This window comes from Quercus suber, unplaced genomic scaffold, assembly GCF_002906115.3.
Source record: "Quercus suber isolate HL8 unplaced genomic scaffold, Cork oak 2.0 scaffold_947, whole genome shotgun sequence".
NCBI lineage: Eukaryota > Viridiplantae > Streptophyta > Magnoliopsida > Fagales > Fagaceae > Quercus > Quercus suber.
In genome coordinates, this window is record NW_027070367.1 from 143,242 (window position 1) to 153,684 (window position 10,443).

Here is a 10,443-nt window from a genome sequence, read left to right on the forward strand (position 1 = left end):
TAGGGATGTACCTTATGAACATACGAGAAGGAAGGGAACTTAAAAATATCTAAGAAAAAGCTGCTTCCACCACATTAAATGCGTTGCAGCTATTTTTCTGGCCGCATTTATATGGAGAAAACCCCTAAACAATGCTGCCTTAGCTACCACAACTCACAAAAAGCCAAAGAGGGTGTCTGATGGGACAGATACTCAAGTAAGGGTTCAAATGATCAACAAGTGTAAGATCAAGATGGTTCAAAGGGAGCTATATAATGTAAGAGACATTCCTAGAGAGAGGGAGGGAAATCAAGAGAGAAACACTGTATCTCTCTGGACCAGAGAAATAAATGGTCTTGTCTCTCAAAAGTCAAAACCCCACTTTTTCTCCTCGGATGAGAGGGAAAAACCAGAGTTTTAAGGGCCTATTGTAGGGATAAGGGCCAAAAATCATATATTGGGCCTTAGATTTTATCCAAAGATGTTAACAAGTCCAAGGAGGGACAAATAGTTATAAGGGATTCCAGTTTAGAGCCTCATAAATAAGGAATGAGTGGAAGGTGGTCCGAGGAAGAACTCCTTCTCGGATATGATAAATACAGCTCAAAATATGTATTCCAACAATCAAGCTGGCCTTCCAAGAAACTCCATGATAGGGATGTGCCTCATGAATATACGAGAAGGAAGGAAATCTAAAAATATCTAAGGAAAAGCTACTACAATTGCATTAAATGCGTCTTTTCTAGCCGCATTTATGTGGATAAGTCCCTTGGACAATGCTGCCTTGACTACCACAACTTTCAGAAAGTCAGAGAGGGTGTCTGATGGGACAGATACTCAAGTAAATGTTCAGATGACCAACAAGTGTAGGACCAATATGGTCCAAAGGGAGCTATATAATGTAAGGGGCCTTCCTAGAGAGATGGGGGAAATCAAGAGAGAAACACTGTAGCAATCTAGAACCATACTTTTAATCAAACTTCAAAAGCAATACATAAGAATCAACCTCCTCGGATTGATCCAAGGATGTTTTTCCTCAGTAAAAGTTTGTTATTTTCATCTCTTTGTCATCAAGACTTGTTTGTTTGTTGCTTAATTCATTAAAACTCAGTTTTCTAACTAATTCTCTGCAAATTTATTGTTTTGGGCTTTTTGGGCCTAAGTCCTCACTTTTTGGGCTAGGAGTTCCAATTAGGTCCTTACAGTAGGAGAAATCATTTATTTTGCAAAGGAGGCAGCCTTTTGGGAACATTTTGGAAGCCTTTTTGGATGTTGCTTTTCTAACAATATTTAACTCTTATAGAAAAGAAATCTTAGTTCATAGGTTTTCTTTTATATAAGTTATAGACTTATTAACTATAGAGTATTTGTCATTCAATGCTTTGGAAAAACTATTTTTTGGAAGTACCTGTGATATTTTATAATTGTAACTAATTATATTGCTGGAAACATTATATAGCTAGCAGGCTTGCTACCTTATTGTTTACTGCCTTAAAAACTTGCAATAATCTAATTGTCTTCTCTGTCTTTATGGGTTACGAAGTATATATCCATTTATATATATACATGGAAATATTGCAATGTACTCTTATCTATTGCTTATGCTTGCTGTAGTTGACTTATTTACTGCTAGAAATATTACTTGTGTGATTGGCAAGTTTAACATAGGTGTTAAGATTGGCTTTTATGCCTTTAGGTTTTCTTGAATATATATGACTTGTTGTATTGAGCTACTGGCTTACTGTCCAGGTGCTTGTATTGTGTGGATGTTTAACAGATCACAGGTGGTAAAAGTAGGCATGTTTGTGTGTTGTTATGTTTTGCTATTTTGTCCAGGTTATACATTCTTTTTTGTTGTTTTTATTTTTTGGTAGTCAATGTGTGGTTGTTTAACAGGTCACATTTCATAGGTGGTAAAAATAGGATTTTGTTTGTGTTGTTAGTTGTGTTGTGCTATTTTGTCCAGGTTTTACAACCTATTTAGTTGTGTTTATTTTTTGTAGTCAATTTGTGGATGCTTAACAGATCACATGTGGTAAAAATAGACTTCTTTTGTGTGTTGTGTTGTTATGAACCCGATGGTTCCTAATGAAGATGGATAGGAATTGTAAGGAAATTGACTTAATTCGAGGTAATCACCCTTTGTAGAGAAATATTGAGAGAGAGATTAAGAGAGAAAGAGATACACTAATGCATTAAGCAATTAGTTTATTCTTTCATGATGGAAATGTGATTACAAGTAGGTATTTATAGAACCATAAAACTATTCTATTGGCCCACATGACCTTATCCTAATGGTCCTATTATTCCCCATATGCATTAATAATTCCAACATGTGCTAAATGTGATTAACATGCTTGGAATTGTAACTAACTAACTAAATCTACAACAATTATTATCCATATACTTATAGCATTCCTAATATGTGTTGAGCTATTTTGTATAGGATGTTTATGTCTTGGAGGGGCGATGGATTTATAAGTAGTGTAGTTGCTTAATATAAGTTTAGCTTAAAGGCACATTAAACATAAATTAAATAAGTAAAAGGGAGGCCTAATCTGTTTTATATGGAAAATTAAAAAAATATGATATCCAAGTAATTTATAAAACTATTAAAGTCCTTAATTTGGGCTAAAAAGGCCGAAAAAATAAAACTAAAATAAATTTCAATGAAGTCTAGGAAATTTGACCAATCTGTGGCCTAGACCCGCCTAACCAACAACTCCAACCCACCCAACCGATGACCTAAAACACTGGGTTTGAACCAACTATTCAGTTGAATAAGGGACCAAGATCCAACCACTTGACCCAATTAGGTTGAGTTTGGTTTAGGCTCAAACCCGAACTAGCCTGACTCGTGGATAGGCCTAGTTTAACTCTAAAGGTGGCCATGTACATGGCCTTATGTTTTCACTAGGGATATAAAATCCTAGGTCTAGAATACATTAGCTTCTACCTTTCTCATAGCTATATGAGTTAAGACCAATGCAAAGAAACATTATTCCTTAGAGAAACTTTGCATCAGTGACAAAATGTAATTAGTTTACCAAAGTATAATTCTCTTGAATTAGTTTGTCATAATTTGATAAACTTTATCTTTTGTGAAGAGTATTAAGTAATTTCCATGGTTGATTTTAGGTCCTATTCAAGAGTGTTTTGAGACTATTTGAAAGTTGTTTCAATTGAACTTTCAGATGGATTCAAATGTTGTAAGTAATTATGCATAACATACACAAATTTTGTTCATTTTTATACTATTAAATGAGGAAATTCGACTTTTAAATAAGATCTTGAACCTTTGTCACTTATTTTAAAAATTGCTTTTAAACAAAATTATTTTTAGAAAACAACTGAATTTTTAATCTTCCTTTTTTAAAATAGGTTTTTATTCTTTGAAAATCTATTAAAAATCAAGTGATTTTCAAATTTTGTTCCTATTTCTCCAAAAGGTATTTAAAATGTTTCTTTTAGCCAATCGAGTTTACAAACTTACTCATGAATTGTAAAATAATTTTATAAACTCTTCAATTGTTATACATTCCCTAAAAGAGTCAAGCATCTTGTGGTTTATGCTCAATTTGATATTGTGATCTACTATATGTTAGTGTGTTTTGGAATTACTGTTAATATTATGCAAAAATATTTTAGTTTTGCATAAACTTTATTATAGTGATATGTGAATCGTTGAGTTTTTTTTTAAACTTGATTAGATATATGTGTGAACCTGATCACAGGGTTATTTGTGAGATTATGTAATGAACCCTCACCAACAAGGATTATATGTTGGTATCTGCTTACAGGATTGTATGTGAAAATATGTGATATATGTATATGTGACACTGTGCTCTGATAAATTATTTGAATGTGTTTTTAATTGATTATGAGATTTAATTACATATGTTTATTGGTTCACTAAGTGCTTTGGAAAACAAATCATTGGGTTGATTTGTGAATTCAAAATACTCGTGTCTTCTTTTACTCCATTTTGTGTTGTGTTGTGTATAATTACTTACTAGATATGTGGCTCATCCTATCATTCAGGGACGGAACCAGGATTCAAAGTTTTGGGGGGGGGGGGGGGGGGGGCAAATTTAAAAAAGTGTGAAAAGAGAAAAGGAAAAAGTAAAGTTTAAAAAAAGTGTATATAAAGTCTAAAAACTGAGTTTTATAGTTTTAACAAAACAAACTCAAATATTGTGAGTTATATATATATATATATATATATACATGCGCGAAAATAATAGAATTATAGAAGGAAAATAATAAAATTTATTGGTCATTGGCCAATTATTGTTCATTGGCCTAAATGTCCCATGAACAATGCAAGAGGCACTGAAGAAAAAAAAAAAAAAAAAAAAAAAAAAAAACCGTTGAAACGCCATACGCATGAGTTTTCAGCCGGATCCAAATGCTACCATAGCACCAAAACTCAGAAAGTGATAGGTGCACAGCACAGGAGTGTTTGTTTTTGTTTTCAAAGAGCTATTTTTAGTTTTTAAACAATATTACACGTATTTTTACAAATTTTTTCACCCACACATATTTTTACAAATGTTTTTAAATAACAATTTTCATTTTTTAAACACATGTATCAAATGGGCCCAACCCAAGTGACAATAGCTCATTTTTTAGGTTGTTGCACAGGCCACCTAAAGTCCGAGAAAATACACAATAAGTCTGAGAAAATACACAATACATTGGATGCATGTTTTCTGGATCTCACACGTGATTGGAAAGAAACATGCATCTAATCAAAAAAAAAATTCTAATGCATGTATACCACCTCCTAAAGTTGGCCTTTCCTTTTTTAAAAAACATAGCTGTGCATGAGGGTTACGCCATATCATATACACAAGAGAACCAGCACGTGCAAGCTTTGAGAGAAAAAAAGGAGGTGATTTTCTTTGCTGAATAGACATATGTAGGGTTAGGAAAGATTAGGGCCGTTGAACAATAGATGTAATTGATGCACTTGCTTAAGGTAAGGTCGGCTGAACAATAGATATAATTAATGCAATTGCCTAAGAACCCCGAATAAAATAAGGTCCCACTTGAAATATATATATATATTATATGTATGTGTGTGTAATATTAATCTATATATTTTAATTAAAAAATATTTTAATCATTTTATTAGTCAGTAAAATGCATTAAAAAGTCTTATTGTATCTTAAAATGCAAAAATTAAATAGGAAAAAACAAAAATAGCCAAACTTTAGCTAACAAAATTAAATTTGAAGAGACGAATTCATTATCTCATTTTTAAAAAATGCTAAAATTAAAATTATACTAGACAAATTTATTAATAATACAACATAATTATCTTGAAATATACTAAAATAGAGATTACAAATTTCTAAATAAAAAAAAAAAAAAAAAACTCTCATCTTTTTTTCTCCCTGCCTCTCTATCTATATTCTTTCCTTTTTTCTTTTTTTTTGGTCATGATTCCTGACCTTTTTCTATATAAGCTCAGTCATTCATTTTAAGTTATATTTTTTAATCTACTTAATTGATAGGACAAGGACAACACGCTAAGTCTTGATTCTTGATCTTTTTCTATAAGCTCACACTCCACAGCACTAATGCCACTGCACAATGACAATGCACAATGCACAAGCTTGATATTTGTTAGGCATAGTTCGTATGTTGTATAATAAGGGTGCTGGTATGTATGTTGTATAATAAGAGGGGGCTGGTGCTGGGATGCAGTGAAGGCCGTGATGATGCAGTGCAGGCTGTGATGTAGTGACGCAGGCTATGATGCAGTGCTGTGCAGGCTATGATGCAGTGCTGTGCGGCGGTGATGCAGCAGTGTCCATACGTGAGATAAATTGTCCATATGTGAGATACATTAGAGTCGGTAAAGACTGTGCAAGTCAGTTAGAGGCAGTTAAGAGACTGATGGGTCTTGACAGTTGTGTTAATGTTGAATAAGACCAAGGAGTTGTACAGTAGACAACCAAGCAAAGTGTATTCTTCTATGCAACCTTTTCTTTTCTTTTCTCTGTTATCTTTTCTCTCTCGTAGGCCTAGCTGACCTCGAATCCAGCTACACCATAAATCCACCATTTCAATCCTAACAGTACTTGATAAAATGACAGGACTTAGCACTGCACAGGCACAGTGCAGTTGTTGACTCTGGGGTAGGTTGAAACCTCCAAAATTGTTGAACAGACACTGGAAAGATAAATTAATTGTTTTCTCTTAGAGGGATTGACACATATGACATATCCTAAGGATATTGGTTAAAAAAGTTTTTTCGAAAAGAAAAAAATAATTAATTTTTTAACAATTTTTTATATTTTCTATAAAAGTAATATTAAATTAAAAAAAAATATTCATTAACATATATTTTAAGGACATTAGTTAATTAGACCAAAAGTATTTTTTGTATTGATTTCACTGGGTACTCTCAATCTCTCTATGGTGAGATTGTATTTATTTTACTTTCCCATTTACGCAAGTAGAAGCACTTATCCTGTCCATTAAAATTACTAAAATTTAGGTTCCTTTTGAATTAGATTTTTCTTTTATCTTTGGACTTTGGAGTTGAATTTACCTTTGTATTTAGTGTTGTATTCACCTTACTGGGGAAATCATCAAAAGTGATAAATTTTCCAACATTTTCAACCTCAACAGCCGTATGAGTCCTGCTCTTTCCTGCACCAAAAATTGAGCATCATCTTTCATTGATGCTAATCAAGACTAGATAACAAGATTTTGTACACCACGTGGAGCAAAATTCCACAAAACAAAACCATAGACAAACTATACTTAGCATGACTAAAATAATAAAGTGGCCTAAGTTTTGTTCCAGGACATCAAAATGTTAAACCACGACTAAACACCCTAAGTTGAGCTTTCCTTAAAGACAAGCACAGCTTATCCAACCAAAATTATGATTACTGGTCAAAACTTATCTTTGATCATCACATTCAAGCAACTTCTCCTTCTCTTGTAGTCACTAATGGTTAATATCCTCCCTAGCTACTTTTATTTTTTTTTCAAGAGCATGCCTCTTCCCATCATTCTTTTGGACTTGGCATCCAACGGTAGCCTCATTTTTTTCGTTCAATATGTCCGGAGACACCCGATTTCTCACTCAACTAATGTATCAAGCTACGATTGTTGTTTCCTAACCAAGAACCCTTGCTGATGAGCACCTGAGGTCCACCAAAACTCTGAAGTCCAGCCAATGACATAGGCAGCTTAAATTTGTATAGCATATTTGACTCTCTCCTATTTACAGGAGCGCTAGCATAAACAACTTCCCTGAGTGCAAAATTACTTTCATCATTTAAATCTTCATTCCTAAAGTCACTTCCACCATCAGAATACAAAACCCTCATGACGACTTGCGGTTTCTCCCTAATGCATTGGTACTTCCTGCCGCCTCCATGAGCAAATTTGCTAAGTCTGCCATGATTTACTGTGACTTCCTATGTGCTGTGATAATTTCTAGTTACCCTGAATAGTTGGAAAGAATTAATCAACCTGCAGTTCAACGGTCAACAATTAAAGGAAAATGAACGTACGCACAAGGCATATTATATATCACACTATTTATTTTTTTGTAATTGGTAAAAATTGTTGAATATTAGCTCTGATACCATGTTAAATGGAGAATATTATCAAACGCAATGTGTTATACCATGTTGTGTATGCTAGAGAGGATGCGGAAGAGAAAGCATAGGATAGGAACATCAAGAACACGAGAGTTACGTGGTTCAGCCTTGACGGCTTACATCCACGGAGGAATCCCTTAAGGGCTACATCTTTATTGTGTAGGAGTGTAGTACAATAACTGTGTTACAATGAACCCTAACATGAGTATATATAGGCGACTAAACCCTAGACTACTAGTACAAGTAGGACTGGGCTTGGGCCTATTACATTGGGCTAATATATGTCTAATATATATCTCTAACACCCTCCTCAAACTCAAGGCGGAAGCTCGATGAAGGCTTGAGGTTGGATAAGCATGAGAAGATCACTTGAAGATGCCTTGAAGAATGCCTTTGAAGAAACCACAATGAAGAATGTGCCAATTGACCAATTTTGGAGCTTCAAATGAAGAAACGGAGTCCAAAATCGGAATCTACGCGAAAAACTGAGCAAGATAGGCCCTTTCGGAAATTTTGACTTTTGGTCAAAGGTCAACGCAAAAAGTCAAAGTCAACTGGTCCAGGGTCAAAGTCAACGGATACTGGTCCGGGTCGGTTCGGGTTTCCGGTCGGGTCACGGATCGGGCAGCAAAGCCGCTGACGTCATCCTATGACGTGTCGCTGACGTGGACTAGGGCTGATGTGGCAACGGCTTGCGTGGCGCTGACGTGGCAGGATGACGTCATCAGATGATGTCAGCAGCAGCTTCAGGCGCGTGTGGCGCGTGAGATTATTCCACCGGCGCGTGGAGAACTCCGGAAGGCGCGTGAGAGCGCGTGCGACGGATATTGATGCTCGGACTTCGGGTTTGGCAGATCGGCGAGCTACGAAGCCGTCATGGTGGCGCGTGTTGCCGGAGGAGGATCTGTTACTGAGGAATCCGAGGCGGCGCGTGAGTTACAACGGAAGCGCGTGGTGGCGCGTGAGGCTGCCGTTGGTGGCCGTGTTTCTGGGTTTTGTCGCGGGAGGTCGTGGAGCACGTCTGTGGTATTGGTTTCATCAGGCGAGGCATGGATTTGCACAGATCTGAAAAGTTAAGTCAAGGCTTTGCTTGGGTTTGTGGATTTTGGACACAGCACTGAGCCATGATGGCTGCAAGATGCCGTGGAGTCTAGATCGGCAGACAAGCATGTGTGACTTTTGATGGTGGTGTGCACGTGAGAATCTTTTTTGCTTGCTAGAGATGTTTGTTTGATGCCAAGAACGAAGTTTGGCTCTAATACCATGTTGAATATTAGCTCTGATACCATGTTAAATGGAGAATATTATCAAACGCAATGTGTTATACCATGTTGTGTATGCTAGAGAGGATGCGGAAGAGAAAGCATAGGATAGGAACATCAAGAACACGAGAGTTACGTGGTTCAGCCTTGACGGCTTACATCCACGGAGGAATCCCTTAGGGCTACATCTTTATTGTGTAGGAGTGTAGTACAATAACCTGTGTTACAATGAACCCTAACATGAGTATATATAGGCGACTAAACCTAGACTACTAGTACAAGTAGGACTGGGCTTGGGCCTATTACATTGGGCTAATATATGTCTAATATATATCTCTAACAATTAAAGGAAAATGAACGTACGCACAAGGCATATTATATATCACACTATTTATTTTTTTGTAATTGGTAAAAATCATTTAAATGGCTGACATTAATGAACAAATATAGTTTTGCTACCTAATGTTATTAGGGGCTTGCTTAAATTTATGACAACAAACGACAAATGTAATAATCAGAAATTACAATTCAAGTAGAAGGACATATTTAAAAAAATAAAATAAAAAAAGATATCAAATGAAAAAAAAGGACTTCTGAAAAACACCTCCCACCACATTTCTTATCGAAACCCTTAACCAAATAGAGAAAATAACATTTGGGTAAGGATAATTAAATGCACTAAAAACAGCCAATATAAACTCCCCCAAAAAAGGACTTCTGAAACAACACCAAATCTTATCAAACTCTTACCCTCTCACTTAACAACACCCCACCCAGCGACTAAACAAAGAAATAACATTTGGTAATGATAATTAAATGCACCAAAAACAACCAAAATAAACTCCCCAAAAAAGGACTTCTGAAACAATACCCATTTCTTATCCAAACCCTTACCTCTCACTTACAACACCCACACGGTGACTAAACAGAGAAAATAACATTTGGTAATGATAATTAAATGCACCAAAACAGCCAAAATAAACCAACCCCACGGCCCGCCCCCTCAAAAAAAAAAAAAAAAAAAAAAAAGGACTTCTGAGACAACACCCCCTCACCACACACACACTCATCCAAATATCAAACTTGTAACCAGATTTGGGCTTCATTTTTGGGATTTTTTCCAATTAGTTTTTTTTTTTTTCAAATAATAAAATTAACCAATTTGGAACAAATTATTAGACTTTGGACTTTAAAAATAACCTTAAATGGCCTGATACAAGAATAAATATACTACAAATCATTGCATAAATATTCACAATCCATTTGCATAACATCAAAAATTCATCTATTAGAAGGAAAAAAAAAAAAAAAAATCCTTTTCCAATTACTATTCACACAATCACCAACTAGAAAACTCATCTACTAATACCATAATTAGTCCACATCTACAATACATCAAAATTCAATACAAAATTCATTAATTAAAGTCGAAATGTAATACACACTACAAAAAACGCATTTTTTAAGTTGCGTTTTTCAAAAAATGTTTTTCAAAAAATGTAGCTCACGGGTTATTTGGGATAGCGCGTTTTTGGAAAACGCTGGCCACTCTGAAGCTACGTTTTGGGATGCGG